The 18637-nt window shown below is 40.9% G+C and overlaps 1 non-coding gene across 1 annotated transcript; it reads left to right on the forward strand.

Annotated features, from left to right (window-relative positions):
* The first annotated feature begins 730 nt into the window (after window positions 1-730).
* LOC133802803 (small nucleolar RNA R71) lies at window positions 731-837 on the forward strand. Its single transcript, XR_009877550.1, has one exon. It is a non-coding gene; the product is annotated as a small nucleolar RNA R71 (small nucleolar RNA).
* The last annotated feature ends 17800 nt before the right edge of the window (window positions 838-18637 follow it).

Genomic DNA, 18637 nt, shown 5'->3' on the forward strand with positions numbered 1-18637 from the left:
ATGGGCTATCATTTGGTTTCCCATAAGCATGAACTGCATTGGCCTCCTCAGAAAAGGCTTCTTGGTAGGTAATTGATTGAGATTGATTTTGTAGGATTTGTTGAGTGGATTGCATAAATTGTTGTAAAGTATCTTCTAAGGAAGGTTTTCTTTGTTGCGGATATGGTTGATTTTGTGGGACATGAGCTTGGTTTTGTGTGTTGTATTGGTGCCCTTGATTCATTTGGGGTTGGTTTTGTCTCCATGAAAAGTTCAGATGGTTTCTCCAATTTGGATTGTAGGTGGATGAAAATGGGCTATCATTTGGTTTCCCATAAGCATGAACTGCATTGGCCTCCTCAGAAAAGGCTTCTTGGTAGGAAGGACGTGATTGGGCATTATGGCATGGACTAGAACATATAGAACAAACATCTTTTCTTGGTTGTATTGGAGAGTTTATAGTTTGGCTTATGGCTAAAGCTTCTACTTTTCTCGCTAATTTGTCTAAGGATGTTCTTAAGTCTAATTCTTCTTTTACTTCATACCTTCCTCCTCTTTTTGGTGAATTAGTTGACCTAGACCTAGGATCAAAATAATTCCATTGTTGTGAATTGACAGATAAATCTTCAAGGGCGTCCCACGCCTCTTGTCCTTGAAATTTTAAAAATTTTCCAATATGCATAGATTGAATCATTTGACAATTAGAGGGAGTCAAACCATCATAAAAATATTTTCAAGTCTCCATTTTTCAAAACCATGATGATGACATTTTAATAATAAATCTTTAAATCTTTCCCAACATTCATAAAACTCTTCATTATCTTTTTGACAAAACTCGGAGATTTCTCTCCTTAGACTATCAGTTTTAGACATAGGAAAAAATTTCAGCAAGAATTTATTATAAAGTTGATCCCATGTAGATATAGACCCCGTGGGAAGGGAATTTAACCAAGCTTTTGATTTGTATTTTAATGAAAAAGGAAACAATATTAGTTTGATCGACTCATTAGAAATTTTTTGAAATTTAAATGTTGAGCAAATTTCTAAGAAATCTTTGACATGCATGTAAGGATCCTCTCTATTTAACCCATAAAAAGATGACAACAATTGAATGATTGCTGGTTTGAGCTCAAAATGAGTAGCAAAAGTTGTCGGAAGAACGATACATGAAGGAGCATTAGATGAAATAGGTACAAAATATTCAAGCAAAGTTTTTTCAGGCACAACATTTTCATCAACAGGATTAGCAATCGGTTCCATGATGCTCGAATTTTTACTAACACTTTCAATTTCAAACAAAGATAAACGTCTTTTTACTAATCGTTTTTTAGAGTTACGTTCCCAATGATGCATACAATTTTAACAAATAAAACAACAAATATAATCTCAAACAAACAATTTTATGATGTAGAAGATCAGTTAAAACCGCAACCATAGAGCATACTTATAATTTTAGAGATTTCACAACAATATAATTCTTATGGTTTACTTGTCCCTAGGCCTATTTGATTCCACTTACTCGCGCACTACTAACAACTCCTCAAGGTTAATTAGTAGTGGCGGATTGGGAATTTTGTTCAAATTTCCTTTAAGCAAAAATTGCTTATGGTGAAAGGACAAGATTTAGATTTTTTTTTTCAAGTATTTTTCACAATTATAGAATAAAATGATAAAAGGTAAAGAAAAAATAAGGCAAAATTAAATAAGACTAAAATTTAGGCAAGAGTAGGGAGGCATAGCATGCCATCAACCATAACAAAATTAAGGTAAAAATTAGGAGGCACAAGTGTCATCAACTACAACATAAGATAACACACTAGGAGGCAAACTTGCCATCAACTAGTAACTTGTGGAAATTAAATAAAATAAAAATTACAACAAGATAAATAAAGTAAATTATAACAAAGGTTAGGAGGTACAAGTGCCGTCAACTAACAAAGATATACAAAAAATAAAAATTACAACAAAATTATAACAAAATTAGGAGGCACAAGTGCCATTGACTAAAAAATTTAAAAAGATGGATATATATAAGTAAGTTTTTTTTATGAGTGGTAGAATCGTCCCAAATTTTCTTTTTATCTTTTTTTTTTTTATAGTTTTTATAGATATATATTTTTTAGTTTTTTTTAGGTGCAAAAAATTAAAATAACTAGTAGAAGAATTCACTAACCTTGAGATAAATTTCATTTCATTTTTCTTGCAACTCCCCGGCAACGGCACCAAAAACTTGATGGACCCAAAACGGGTATGTTTTAAAAATTTATACTCGTAAGTGCACGAATCGTATATGGAATATAGTGTTCGTGTAAGCACAAGATCGAACCCAAAGGAGTTGTCTAAAATAAAAAAGAAAACTATTTTAAATCAAAAGTAATAAATTCTAACCTAGCTCCAAAGATTGATGAGTTTTAATATTATGAACATAAAATAAAAGATTGAAAAATAAAGCTATTTAAGAGAATAAAAATAAACCAATAATGAGTTGAAAATAAGTGTTAAAAGAAAATATTATTAAGATACTAAAATTCACAAAATATAAGTTTAATAATATTTATTAGTAAATTGATTCCCAAGTTTTAGTGATAGTTAAAATAATTCAAACTATCATTTTCCAAATATATTTATAATTTTAAGCACAAATTACTTCTAAAAAGATAGGATTTTTCTTCACTTTTCAAAATTATAATTTCAAAGCATTTAGTGTAAATCAATCTAATGAAATAACAAATAAATAAATGAACATTATTTATAAGGCAAAACATAATATTTTTGTTCTAAGCATGGATGTGTACAATTTAATGACACATCTTACACAAAGAATATTATGTTTTTGCACTAATGAAGAACAAAGTGTAAATATTTTCTAGCAATCCAAAATATGAGATATTAAAGATGAAAGACATAAACGTTGTTGCATTGCAAGGGCATTCAACATACAACATAAATATTACCTAGTTACAAGTTGCTTCATCATGATCTTAATAATCTTATGAAAAAGATTAGAAGCACATAACTAGAGTACAAATTACAAAATAAATGACATACATACTTGAAAATTCTCTTGAAAAACCCAAAATGGAAGAGAGAATGGTAGAGAGAAAATGGGAGAAAAGAAGATGGTAACAAAAAATTAAGCACCCTAAAATGGTCTTGAAATTCCATATTTATAGCCAAAATGAGATTATTAAAATAATCAATTTAAATTAATTAAATTGATTAGATTAATTAAATAAAAAAAAATGGTATGTAGAGGTAAATTATAGGGTGTAATGATGATGTTGTGGTGAAAATGTGTAGAAAAAAGGGTAAAAAGTTGGCATTTTGGACATAGGGGAAATTTATGGGCTCAAGAAGGGAAATGGCAGCAATGTGGTGGCTGGGTGTTGGAGGGAGAAGTGAAGCAACGGGCCAGGTGGCTGGCTTTGGGCCGAATGGAGGAGAGGCGGGCCCAAGGGTGCAGCTGTGATGCTTGGCTGGGCAGGAGGAGTCTTCGGCCCAAGTGTGCTATGGAGGCATTTGGCTGAAAAGGAGGACACGGGAAGGGACTTCTTGCTGAGGTTGGGTGATAGCCGAATGGTGAAGGCTTCAGCTGAGGCAGGCGTGGACTGAAGTAGGTGGGAGCTGCTGCTATACGGCTGGGCAAGGAAGTGGTGAGGTGAATGGCTGGGCAGGAGGGAAGCTTCAGGAGGCCAGGCATTGGGCCTGGTGGCTGGCGGCCCAGCTGACAGCTGGGAAGAATGGGTCGAAAGCAGCAGGTGAAGATTGGGCTTCGGCTTGGGCCTATTGACTGCTTTTGGTATTTCCATAATACCAACTTTTCTTTCTTTTCTATCAAAAATTCCAAATTTCCTTCATTTTTCTTGCTTTTTCAAGAGCAAAAAATACAACAACTTCTCTACAAAAATAAACATAAATTAAATTAAACTAAATATTTTCAATAATAAAATATACAACATAAGTTCCATAAAAATATTAATTAAAATTTAATTTACAAAACATTTAATTTCAATAAAATCATATTTTTAGCATTCAAACTAACAACACTAATTTTAAATAATTAGATTACAACATAGAACAATAAAATAACTATAAAAACACACAAAAATATATAAAATCAACATAAACCCAATAAATTTAAAATTAATTTAAAACTTAATAAATCAATTAAAAACTCAAGAATTAAGCAATAATTAGCACATAAAAGTGGTAAAATAACTCTATTTTGTAGAGTTATCACCCATCCCCAAGCGAATGGCCAAGTCGAGGCTGTGAATAAAACCCTGAAGAGCTCTATGAAGAAAAAATTGGAAGAAGCTAAGGGGAAATGGCCTGAAGAGTTGCCCCAAGTCTTGTGGGCATATCGAACCACAACTCGTACTTCAACATGACATACCCCCTTTTCTCTGGCATATGGATGCGAGGCTATGCTGCCAATCGAGGTCCAAATACCCACCATTCATACCAACGCTTATGATCAAGCCTCGAACCAATCCCAGCTTGAAGTAAGTCTGGACTTGATTGACGAAAGATGGGACGAGGCTCAACTAAAAAATGCAACATACCAACAACGAGCAACCCGGTATTTTAATAAAAAGGTTCGAGATAGAAAATTCAGTTTGGGAGATTTGGTGCTAAGGCGTGTGTTCTTGGCTACACGGGACCCGACTGCTGGTGTGCTCGGGCCTAATTGGGAAGGAGCTTGTCAGATCGAATCGGTTATCTGACCTGGCATCTACAAATTGGCAAGACTGATCGGGGATTTGGTACCACAAGCATGGAATGGTGAACATCTACGACCTTACTATTAATAGTGTAGGAACGATGACACCTGTAACTGTGCTTGTTTATCTTTGCTACGCTTCTGTTAATAAATTGTTCAATTCTGAATAAAGTTCGTTTTCATTTCAATATGCTGTATTTTTTGCAAACTCTCTTAATTTAATAACCTATGGTCACATTCATATGATATTAAGGGGCATTAGTAGTATATGCACCATCAACTTGAAAAAATTAAATAGTATATACGAAAAAAAATTAGTATTTGGATATAACCAAATACGCGAGCTAAGATAGTTTGGACACAACCAAATTATTAAAAAATGAAAGTGTTTGGACATAACCAAATTATTAAAAAATAAAAGTGCTTGGATATAACCAAACATGCGAGCTAAGATAGTTTGGACATAACCAAATTATTAAATAAAAGTGTTTGGATATAACCAAATGTGTGAAGCAAAGTAATTTGGATAAAACCAAATGCACAATCTAGACGTAACTAGATCAAAAAATAAAAGTGTATGGAGTACAAGCCAAAAACACGACCTAAATAGGTTTGGAACAAACCAGCTAAAACTAATCGACAGTAAGTTGGAAAATAAAGAAACCTACTTCAAGTTAAGTCAAGATCGAGGCTGGAATATCTTGCAAAAAGATAGTTTCGACCTCATAACTTTGGGGAGCTACCTGAGGACGATGAAAAGTAACTAGAAAAGCGAGATATAACACAACCACCTACATTACACGCCATATAAGTACTTTCGAGTGCATGGTAAAAGTAAGTTTTTACCTTGACAAATAACGAGGTCGGATACGGATACATCGAGTAAAACTGTTCATGAATGCATTGAAACTCGAGCTTAAAATCCACCATGTGTTTCTATGAATAAACAGACATAAGGACATTTTAATATAAATTGCTTGAAATATTTCGACTTAAGAAATGTAAAGCAAAAATATTAAGGTAAAGTCAAATACGATATTATAGATATCGTAAGAAAATAGCTCTTTCATGAGCTATAAATTGTTTTAGCCCCAGGGGCCTAAAAAACAGAATATAAAAATTATTACAAGAGGTTCAAAGGGACGCAACCCCGAGTCGAGACTCAGGAGGTAGGAGCGCCCTCCTTAGCCTTCTCAGCATCCTCCTTGGCCCTCTTTGCCTCCTCCCGAGCAGCCTCCTCCACTTCGAGCCGAGCCTGCCATTTGGCCACGAGCTCATCCTCAAAAGAGCCTAGGAAGCTGGTATCGAGATCGACATTACTGGCCCAAATCCTGTACATGGCCAGGTCGACCGCCTGATTCTTCTTCTCCTTAAACTCTGCCAGAAGACAAGCCTTTTCGCCTTCCATTATCTCGAAGGTGGCCTTTTTCTCCTCTTTAAGCTTGGCATTGACCTTCTCGAGCTCGGGTATCATGGCCTTCATCTCCTCGGCTTCAGCTTCCATCTTCACCTTTGCGACCTTATATTCGTCAGTGAGCTTAAGCTGAAGATTCTTCGACTCTTGGACATAGGACATGCTCGAGTGGACCTCGTTGTTCTACTTATAATTAAGCTGAGCAGCGCAGCAAGGGACTGAAACACAAACAAATCCAGTTAGAACACATGCTAAGCATAATTACAACAGATGGTAAAGTGAGAGAAGTTACTGCAGCAGTGAGCTCGACACTCTTGTCATCAAGGGTGTTGCAGTCCCGAGCATTGTTCAAAAATTGCCACTGGGGAGCCTCGAAGCTACTGATGCTCTGGCCTATCCGAGACAAGATGTCCATGCCAAGTATAGCTCCATGAGTCCCGGCAGTGTTATTGACAACATACTCATCAACATGAGTAGAAATCGACAACTGACGCTCTTTGGACGCTGGTTTCTTCGGGGGAGGGCCGAGCGTTGGACGGACCATGATAGTAGGAGGCACAGGAGGGACACCTGTGGTGGAAGTTTCGACCTGGAAAACAGGGTCCATGGTCGGGCTTGTAACAGTGGGAGCTGGAGGAGGAGGAGTCTTCTCAGTCCTCTTAAGGACCTTGGCGGGCCGATCTGACTTTCGCGAGCCTCTCGGGCGCTTACTCCTCTGAGCTCCCTCGCCACTGGTGAGCACGATATCGAGATCAGAGTCCATAGCACTTGTACAATTGCGCCAAAAGTTAGCACAATGCAGACAAACAAGGAATAAAGGGCAAGAAAATAGGAACATAACTGGAACTCTCCCCCAAGCTCGTGCTCGGTGACCACGTAATTCCCCCATCTTCAGAAGAGGCAGGGGGAGTCCCTTCCCTATATGTGGAAGTCAACCTCGAAAGGGCCCTATAATCATTTGTCCCGTACTGAATGACTACTCTGTCCCATACCTCGTTCAGACTAAACATAGTATCGTATTTCCCTAGCGAACTATCAAACCTATGAACCCTCTCATCTACCCAAGACCATACATAAAAGTGATCCCTATCATCTTCACACGAGACTAGTCTGTCGGGCTTATGCTTAAGTAACGAGGGAGACCATAAGTCCAAGCTAAGGATGACCGTACCTCTTTCGCTTGAGCTCGAGGCCTCGTTCCCTGATTACGGACTCCTACGATGTCGAACTGAGGATTGTGGCTTAGAACTGCACCTCAGAGGAAGGCTGCCAGTTGGGAGAGGCACAATCTCCCACTTAGTATATTTCTTGATGGACCAGTCGTTTGTGGACTGATCCTTTTCCAGGAGACCACAAGCTCGAAGCCTATCTTCATGAAGAAGATAGTAAAGGGAGCGCCTACCATAAGGGAATTGGAGCAAGGCCTCCTTGTGCTCCTTCATATTATTGGTGGGAGTAGGTCGACGATAGTTGGCTGAAGAAATAAACATATCATGGGTGGTTCGAACCTAAAAAAAAAATTCGAGCACAAAAGGAAGAGATTTTTTATACTTACGGATTCGTCTGAACGAATAGTATCTAGAAGGAGCCAGGCCATCTATCCAAAAGAAAGCCTTCTTGAAATTGGGGGGATGGTTGGGTAAATCCTCAAAGATTTTCTTCTCCTTGTGATAGCTCGAAAGGTTGTAGAAGTCGTCCCCTCCCCGAGCTCGGGAGGGATTGCTTTTCAAGCAAAAGAGATACAGGATCTCCTTTGGTGAAGGTCCTTCCCACTTTAGCTTGTGGTAAAGCGACCTCAGGGCTGAAAAAACCCTGTACGAGTTGGTGTTGAGCTGGAAAAGAGCAAGCCCGAAAAAATCCAAGAAGTCCTTGAAAAAGGACTTCAAGAGCAACAAGGTCCTTACCTTCATGTGCTCCTGGCTCCAAGCCACATATTTTAACTTATTGTCGGGATTGCCATCTCTCGGGGCGCAGCAGCTTTGCTCGTGGGAAGTTAGAGCTCGACACCTCAGCGAGCCCGATAGTCCAATATTGTGGAGGGCCAAGATATCAGAGATCTGCCCCAGTGAAGAAATCAAGCTCCAGTAGTGCTCGACCTCGAAAAATTCCCTCTTTGAGGTGGGAATGGAGGTTGGCTGTGAGGTAGAAGGGGGATTTGATGGTTCTCCCATCAGCGAAAATTGGAGATTGCCTGGCTTGAAGGTGATTGTCAATTTTTATTAATTCTAATTAAAGTCAATATTGAGATTAATTGACAAATATTCTCAATATAATCATTAATTCAATTACTCAATTCTATATATTTACTTACCCAATATTTTATATCATACTGATTGTCAAATATTCAGATATCAATTGTGCGAGAGATATTGATGAAATGTCTCACATATATAAATATAATGGTCTGGTCCCCAAATTCCACGCTCATTCTTATATTCTATCTAAAGACCAAGTGAAAGCTTGTAAGTCATTTACCATCACTAATACCTTTTATTTTTTGCAGATTCAAAGCTATTAGATCCAGATTATCAAAATCAATAATGAAGATATACTCTAATGATCATTCTTAATTTTGTAATAATTCTATACAATCTATTTTGCATATTAAGACCGTCACGGAGCTAGATAAATTTCTTACAGTAATTAGCTGAGAAATTAACCAATAATTAAAAATCCAATAAACTACTTTATAGCCAAAGTCCAGAGAAGTTTGGCAGAGACGGAAGCAAATAAAGGCAAGTGAGGGCTCAATTTAATTAGAATTATTAATTAATTCTTCATTCGAATTTATTGTTAAAGAATTTATTGTTAAAGAATTTATTATTTATTTTCTTTTAAGAAAATGATTTTTTTAATACATATATTTTTCTTAGAGACTATACTTAATTTTTTTTTTCAGCTTTTAAGCATCACATTTTCTAGGTTCGTCCCTACTTATCAAGCAAGCAACTCAGAATTAATAATAGAGATATTGGTGATGATGATGAAGCCATCCTTTGAGCTCTTCTAGTTCTGATATTTGAAGACTACTTTGAGCTCTTCCAACGAAAGTTGACCGTAGTTATAAGTATTACTATAATTTAGGATCTAATTTTTAATAATTTAATTAAATGATTAAATTTAACAATTTGATCCTGCTTTTTAGTTGTTAGAGGTGTCTTAGTTTTTGTTCTCTTTTTAAAAAAATAATTTCTTATAAATAATGTAACGCCCTAATTTCTCATAGAATACTGAGAACACAATATTGGATCATAATCGTAGATATTGCTATTTTATTGAATAAAAGCTTGAAAATAAATACATGGATCTATGGTTTTACAAAAATAAAATAATTGTCTTTAACAAAAAATGAGCAACATTTAAATAAAACTTTAAAATATACTTTCTTTAATAAAAATAAATAATTAGGCCCGCTTGATCTTCCTCGACTATATGGTCCCCACAAGTCATCACGAAGCCCTTAGGCCCCACACTCGCTACCGGCCTTTATATCTTTAATTTCCTGAAATAACAATAACATAAGGAGTGAGCTTCTAAGCCGAGTAAGGAAAATACAAAAAAGAGTTAGTCATATAATCAAACATAACATAAATTCACAAGAGTCATACAAACTCAAACCTCTAGATCATATCATAACTCATAATCTAAGTCTTAGTCATAAATCATAAGTCATAAGTCATAACTATAGGTCATAGGTCATAGTTCATAAATCATAATTATAAATCATAAACCATGGGTCATAAGTTGTAATCATAATCATAACTATGGGTCATAATAACAAGTCAGATATAATAAAAAAATAAGCGTTTATACAAGGGTGGAAATTAAGCCCCGGACAAAAGTTCGTCATACACCGGACATCACTTAGGTCTGTCATAAAGTTTTGGCAACCGAGTCTACCAGACATAGTCCGTCATACATCATTGGACACCTTAGGTCCAGACACACTTACCCCTTTATTGTACTTGAAATTTTAGGTCATATAAACATAAACTATATCATAAATTACATAAACTAAGTCATAATACTAAACTACCTAATTTTCCTTACAAAAAACCGGAATATTGAAGACAAGAGCGGGATTGGAACTCCTAAAACCAAACATAAAGAAACCATAAGTTTCTAAAGAAATGAAGTTGAAGAGAACATCTAAACCATCGAGATAGGAACTTACCAAAAACCTTATGTTTCAAAGGAATTGAACACCTAACCAAAAGTCACTATCACAAGTTAGGATTTGAAGAATAATGAAAGAATAATAGAAACTATAGTGAACTAAACTTGAAGATAATGAATACCTTGGATAGCTTAGAACCTCGATCTATACCTTGAACACCGAAATCACACAAAAAACTTACTTCCCAAGTGTTTATAAAAGCTTTAGATTTGAAAGCTTTAACCCCAAAACCCTAGTGGTTCTCTCTGGAATAATCTTAGCAGCTTGGAGGCTCTGAACTGTGCTTGAATGATGAATAAAATGGCTGAGTGAAGGGTCCAATTTATAGAGTTCAAGGAGTGAAACTAACTCCCATTTCAATGAATAAATAAATGATTAAAAAAAATGAATAGATTTGAATTATTTGTTCAACAGATGCCTAGAACTCGGTCAAAAACTTTCAGGAATGAGTCAAGGTTGTTGAGGGTTGTTTCTGGTTCAGAATTCTACGAAATTCAAAAATTGACCATTGAAGCCGATGTATCGCCTAGGGTAGGTGATATATCACCCTTACCATGATACCGAGGATCCGTGGTTTTGTTCGTACGAAGTTGACGTGTTTTCCGTATCAATCATAGGCGATATATCGACCCCTATAGTTGCGATAAATTGGCATACACTGATTTTTCAAACACGTTACAGATGATGGAAGGTTCTAGAGCTTCTAGATCTTTCTTTTAATTAAACTATTCATCAAAAATACTTAAATCCTTAATAAACATGCTTGTGACAAGTGTCACACTCTTAATTATTCTATCTAAACCTTAGGTTATAATAAATAATATTTTAAGGACCAACTATATTAATCAAACCTTATGTTAAAATTAATATTTCTAAACCATAGGCTAAACTTACAAAATTCATAACCATTTCTACGAGTTTCTAACTAAATCCCGGCTTAAACCAATATTCACGAAAACTAAAATTCTACAGCTACTACTACTACTACTGCTGCTGCTATCTAGCTAAGTAAAACTTCGGGACGCTACAAATAAGGTACTATTTACTATACATATCTTCTATATAAAAAGTGTGTAAATAACATAAATTCTTGGTTTGAAATGTTTGTTTTGTTAACTTTAAGCGAATATTCTAAATATTTAACAGAATATACAAACTAATAAAAAATAGATATTTATCCACTATATTAATATAAATTCAAATATTATAAAATATTAATATTTAATATAAGACTACATATATAGAGATTATATTTATATAAGTTCAAATTCAAATGATATAAAATATCGTTATTATAATAATATATATTACAAAACTAGATATTTAATAATAATATTGTACGCCCTAAATATCCACGAGTTATTAGCGAGCTGGAAAAAGGGCATAATCCTATCTGCCACGTGGAAGCCACCTACCCGGAGCTGCTGTTACGAGTCTCTACCTCTTTAGCTCGTGGTAGCCAAAGGTTTAGTAAGAATACTCAAAGGCATCGGGTCAGCAGTGTGGACACCACGAGCTGAGACTACATCAAGCTCGAGGTACGACCTGGGGCTGACACCTCCGACCCTTTATAAAGTCAACCACGCAATGTAAACGTGCACATATCAGACATCACGTGTCTACTCCATTCCTGAATTCTCGGACATGTAGCATAAACGTGCGTGTTCAGGCACCCCACGACTGGTTTGGGCCATGTGGCCCATTATCCCTCTTACCTATTGATTAGACCACACTTCATTGTCAGGTTTTAGGAATTAATCATGAATGTCACAGAAGTGACATGATGGGTAAGAAGGTCACGGGATGACCCCATTTGCCAATACCCAAGTGTCCTCTCCCTATAAATATGGAGACCCTGGGCATTGCAAAAGGTTGGCTTCTAATTTGTAAAGAAACACCCTGTAAGGAATACCAGAGATATATCAATAATATTGACTGGTGGACTAGAGGGATTTTAACCTTCGAACCACCTAAAAAAGTTAAACGAGTTATAACTTTCCTTTGAGATTATTCACATATTATGGTTCATCATTTAGCACTAATCCATCTCTTTATTCATATAATTATCTATTGCCGAAGAACCGCATCAACAGTTTGGTGCTTTCATTGAGAGTATTTAGATTGGTGCTATTGCAAAAACCCGACCATGGTGGTTACTCGCTCAAGGCATGGTAATGAAGTGGATCAACGTGATGGGCAGGAGGCCCATCATGCCGCCATATCCAATGAGCAAAACCCTGAGGTTCAACAGCGACCGGGAAAGCAGCCAATGGGCCAAGACGACACTGGAAGTTCGGCTCCCCGGCCACCCAATTCGAACCCGAATTTCTACACGGCGGTAGAAATAGAAAATGCACAGTTGAGGAGTTAGCCGGGGTAACCGACGCTAATGTCAGAAAGAGGCATGGTGGGACTCATAAGTCCTGTCGGGGTAACCGCTCCAAGTCTAGTCGGTCGGCCAGAACCTTGACATCGAATTCTACTCCCACGTCACACCACCAGGAAACTGTATTTGAGGAACTTCCTAGGGTCGATCAGCAATTCAGCTGATTGGTCTGGACCTCAACTCCTAGCTCAATTCCACCCTCGAGTGCACCTAGGAGGGCTCGTGGAAGCTTGCGAAAAAGATCTAGGGAGGGCTCACGACGACAGCCCACCCCGGCCAGCCGTCCTGCACCACGATCAGACCGCCGAGCGCAGGACGCGGGGGATGGTAGAGCGGAGCGGCCGTGACCTAGCTTAATCCGCCCCGACGGGACCAGGATCGCATCACCAGTCAGGCATCCTCTGTCACCAATAAGATACCCATCTCCTCCCTGTCCAGTTCGAGACATTCCGGCTCATGGGAGCAGCAGGAGAAATCCTCCTTCTGTCGGACCTTCCCACCGCAGCTGAGCGCTCAGGGAAATCCCGAATCCTCACCGTCAGTGGTGGGCTCTGAGCTTTTCAAATGGAAGTTACTAGACCGGGAGTCGTCGAAGTGGCATGTCTGGTGAAGACCTGCGCCATCGTTTGAGTTCGGCTCAAAGCCCTCGGGCCACCCCCTCGGGCTGACCTCCGAGATTGCCTCAACTCTCAGAGAGGAGACCCATCTAGAAATGGTAATCGTTCTCACCAAGGGGAGGGCCTATCTGAAGTACGTGACAACGGGAATGTCCCACATAACCTATCTCAAGAAAGGAGGGACTATAACTTGCCTAACGCGTACAATAGAACTGGAGCTGTTGAACAGACCCAGAACTACCAAGGAAGCAAGGACCAAACCCTGGAGCGACTGGCTCAGATGGAGGAGCTGATGAGGAAGCTCTTATCGGAAAAAGAAAAGGATTAGTACGACTCGGGGGACGAACTCGAGCTCTTCGCCCCCAGCATAGCAGCTACGACGTATCCACCTGGTTTCTGTATGCCTCACTTGTCCAAATTTAATGGAGATGGGACCCGTCAGATCATTTGGGTATGTTCAACACCCTGATGATGGCCCACAACATCGGTCCCGAGCTGAGGTGATTAATATTTCCTTCCACCTTGGCTGGGCCGGCCAGGCAATGGCTCAAACAGAATAAAAAGCAGTCCATCAGCTCGTGGAAAACCTTTTCTACTGACTTCAAGAGGGCATTCCGAGCTTCTCAGGCCACTCGCGTCAAAGACGATACCCTGGGAAACGTAAGACAACAGCCCGACGAACCTTTGAAAGCTTACTTGAGCAGATTCGTAAACGTCGTAGCTCGAGTCAGGGACGCAGGTGATAGTTCCAAACTTATGGCCATGAGGACTGGGATCCTCGTTGGAGGCAGACTCTGGGAAGAGATACAGAGAAAATGTTTTAGCATCGTGAACGAATTCCAAAATAGGGCCCAGGGATGGATAAACCTGGAGGAGGCGCGAGCATCAGCTGCAGGAACCAGCCAAGCCCCTGAATAGCCCGCTGAAGTGGGAACAGATGTTGTGACAGCGACCCAAACCGTTACACAGAATAACCAGTTGGATGGAGGCAAGAGAAAAGGAAGCGGTGAAGGCGGCCAGCACAGCCCCAAGAAGAACAAGTCCGTAGAAAAGTTTAAGCCAATCTACGCGACTTACACCGAGCTCACCAACACTAGGGAGAACATTTTCCTAGCGAACTCTGCTCGCCTCCCCTGGAAGAAGCCGGAGCCTTTGAAGCACCAGAAGGCTAAGCGGGAACCCTCCAAGTTTTGTTGATTCCATAATGACATTGGCCACAACACTGACGATTGTAGGCATCTAAAGGATGAGATCGAGACTTTCATCAGAGCCGGACCCTTGGCTCAGTATGCACGGAATAGAGTTCCTGCCGGTCAACCAGCTCCAGAAGCTCCGATAGGTCAGCCCGGGTTTCAGATAAATCAGGACACCCCTCCTCCTGTGATAGGAGGAAAGATCTCCACGATCTCCAGAGGCCCCCATTTGGCCGACACGAGCAGAGGTGCCCAGAAGAGATATGTCAACGAACTGAAAGCTCATAATGGAGTGGAGTTCGTCCTAGAGCAGCATCTACCCAAACAACAACGATTAGAGAGGCAACCAATCATATTCACCGAGGAAGATGCCAATCACGTCCAGTTCCCTCATAACGACCCTCTGGTCATAACCGCTCAGCTCGCTAACCGGAGAGTTAGGAGGATACTGGTCGATAATGGGAGCTCGGTGAACCTTCTGTTTCGGTCTACGCTGGAAAAGATGGGTTTATCTGACACCGAGTTGAAAGCCACCTCCATGATGCTATATGGATTTTCTGGAGAAGGGTCGGCAGCAATAGGAACAATCGAGCTAGTGATCACCTTGGGAGAGGGACCCTGGACTGTCTCAAAACTCCTCGAGTTTGTGGTCATTGATTGTCCCGCCATGTACAATGATATTTTGGGATGACCTACATTGATAGCGTTTCAAGCCATAACCTCCATCTGCCATCTCGCGCTAAAATTCCCCTCTTCCACGGGGATATGCACGGTCCGAGGTGATCAGCTCGCTGCCAGGGAATGCTATATCATTTCTATGAAGGGAAAATCAAAACCCGGGCAGCAAACGATGGCCATCTAGGGTGGGAATGAGGAATCTCAGGAACTTGTGTCTAGTCCTGAGATTGAAAAACCTCAGAATGCCAAAGGGGAGAATATCATCTTAAATAATGATATCGACCCTAGAGTAGGCGAGGATAGATCCGAGCTCCAGGCCATCGAAGAGCTCGAGGAGGTAAACATCGACCCACAAGACCCCTCGAAGGTGGTAAAGCTTGGGAAAAATCTATGTAGTTAAAGGAAGGCGGAGCTGATTAAGTTTCTGCGAGAAAATCTAGATGTGATTGCCTGGTCTCATGGAGACATTATAGGGATAAGTCCAAGCGTCATCATGCACACCCTCCACTTGGATAAAAGCGTGTCTGCAAAATTCCAGAAACAAAGATGCCTAGGAACAACCCGAGCTGAGGCCCTAGAGGAGGAAGTAGCCCGGCTCTTAAAGTGCGGCTTTATCCGCAATGCAAAGTTCCCAATCTGGGTCGCCAATCCTGTGTTGGTCCCGAAGCCCAACGGGAAATGGCAGACCTGCATCGACTTTTCCGATCTGAACAAAGCCTACCCCAAAGATTGCTTCCCCTTGCCAAGGATCGACCAATTGGTAGATGCCACGGTGGGGCACGAGCTCATGTCCTTTATGGATGCATACTCGGGCTATAACCAGATCTCCATGAATCCAGCAGACCAGGAGCACACTATCTTCATGACCCTAACTAACGTTTATTGTTACAAGGTCATGCTCTTCGGGCTGAAAAACGCAGGAGCTACGTACCAGAGGTTGGTAAATAGGATGTTTACCAATCAGATCGGGAAAAATATGGAAGTGTATGTTGACAACATGCTGGTCAAGTCAAAAACTGCCGATAACCATGTCTCCGATCTGGAGGAATGCTTTAAGATATTGAGAGAATACGACATGAGGCTAAACCCCCAAAAGTGTACTTTCGGGGTCGCGTCAGGAAAATTCCTGGGTTTCATTGTCAATACCAAGGGAATAGAAGCAAACCCCGATAAGATCAGGTCGCTACTTGAGATGCCCTAACCCCGGTCGCGAAAAGACGTTCAAAGTCTGATAGGAAGGGTGGCGGCCCTTAATCGGTTTATTTCTAAATCTACCGATAAGTGTCTACCATTCTACAACCTGCTCCGGGGAAATAAAAAATTCGAGTGGACCGAGGAATGCGTACGTGCCTTCCTCGACCTGAAAGCACATTTAGTCGAGCTGCCCGTATTATCCAAACCAACGGCAGGAGAGCCTCTTTTCCCTTACCTAACTGTCATGGATGATGTAGCTAGCGCCATATTAGTCCGAGAAGAAGACCGATCTCAAAAGCCAGTCTATTACATCAGCAAGAGGATTCTCGGAGCTGACTCCTGGTATCCATTGATGGAAAATATGACTTTTTGCCTCATTACGGCCTCCCGAAAGCTCAGGCCGTATTTCCAGTCCCACTCAATACACGTCATAACCGATCAGCCTTTAAGGCAGGTTTTGTAGAAACCTGAAGCATCGGGGCATCTGTTGAAGTGGGCTATTGAGCTTAGCCAATTTGAGATACTGTACATACCGCGAACTGCAATAAAAATCCAGGCCCTGGCTGATTTTGTGGCAGAATGCACAGGGTTCCAAGAAGACCCGGCGGAAGAATCAGCTCAGGCCTCATGGAAGGTCTTCGTAGATGGCTCGTCTAACGAGAACGACTCCGGGGCTGGAATCATATTGATATCCCCAGAGGGACATCGATTCCACTTGGAGTTACAATTCGGGTTCAAAGTGTCCAATAATGAGGCCGAATACGAAGCTTTACTGGCTGGGCTAAGGGTGGCCCAGGAGCTGAGGGCCAGCTCCGTCCAGTGTTACAGCGATTCCCAGCTCATGGTAAACCAAGTGTTAGGGGAATACCAAGCACGGGGAACCAAGATGGCTTCTTACCTGGCCAAGGTAAAGAAAGAACTATCCGCATTTGAGCGCAGCTCAATCGAGCAGATACCTCGAGAGCAGAATGCCAACGCAGACGCCCTGGCAAAGCTCGCTACCTCTGGGGAGGCGGAGACTTTGGGGCTGGTGTCGGTAGAGTTCTTGGAAAGACCAAGCATAGAGGAAGTTGGGGTGGAGGTTGAGATGATTGACGCCAGACCGACTTGGATGAATCCCATCCTCGAGTATCTCACAACAGGAAAGTTACCCGAGGAGCGAAATGACGCAAGGCGGGTACTTTACTAGGCTCCAAGGTATACAATGATAGATGGGATATTATACCAGCGTGGACACTCTTTACCTCTCCTACGGTGTGTTCTACCGAGCAAGGCGAAGACCATTTTGCAGGAAGTGCACGAGGGTTTTTGCGGAGATCACACTGGGGGGCAAAGCCTGTCCCTGAAGATACTAAGGCAAGGGTATTATTGGCCCACTTTGTCAAATGACTCGATCTCCTACGTCAAAAAGTGTGACAAGTGCCAGCGATTCGCCATAGTTTCCCGGGCTCCCCCGGTCGAGCTGAAGATGATCTCGTCCCCATGGCCATTCGCGATCTGGGGGATTGACCTAGTTGGTGCCCTCCCTACTGGAAAGGGAGGATTTCGCTACGCGGTGGTGGCTATCGACTACTTAACCAAGTGGGCAGAAGCAGAGCCCCTGGTGACGATCACTTCAAAGAGAGTCCTCGACTTCGTGGTCAAGAGTATTATCTGCCGATTCGGGCTGCCAAAGAAGATCGTGTCGGATAATGGAACGCAGTTCAATAGCGACCTCTTCACCGAATTCTGCGAGAGGCATGACATTGTTAAAAGCTTCTCCTCCGTGGCCTACCCCCAGGCCAATGGGTAGGTCGAGGCTGTCAATAAGACGCTAAAGGCAAGCCTTAAGAAAAGACTGGATGAAGCCAAGGGAGTCTGGCCCGTACAGCTCCCCCAGGTACTGTGGGCATACCGGACCTCACATGGAACACCGACGGGTCATACTCCTTTCTCCCTGGCTTTCGGGAGTGAGGCAGTCCTTCCTGTCGAAGTAAAGGTAGCCTCATGTAGAGTCCAGGCATTTGACCAAGACCGAAACGACGAATTGCTATGCGCATCCCTCGACCTAACTGACGAAAAACGACAAGCTTCACAGCTGCAGCTCGCGCATTATCAACAAAAGATCACTCGTTATTTCAATTCAAAGGTCAAGAAATGCGTCTTTAGCGTTGGCGACCTGGTACTCAGAAGAGTCTTCCTATTCAGTAAGGATCCCAAGGACGGAGTGTTGGGACCAAACTGGGAAGGGCCCTATCAAATAACCGAGGTCGTGAAAGAAGGAACCTACAAGCTAG

The sequence above is a fragment of the Humulus lupulus genome, chromosome 9, assembly GCF_963169125.1.
Source record: "Humulus lupulus chromosome 9, drHumLupu1.1, whole genome shotgun sequence".
Lineage (NCBI taxonomy): Eukaryota > Viridiplantae > Streptophyta > Magnoliopsida > Rosales > Cannabaceae > Humulus > Humulus lupulus.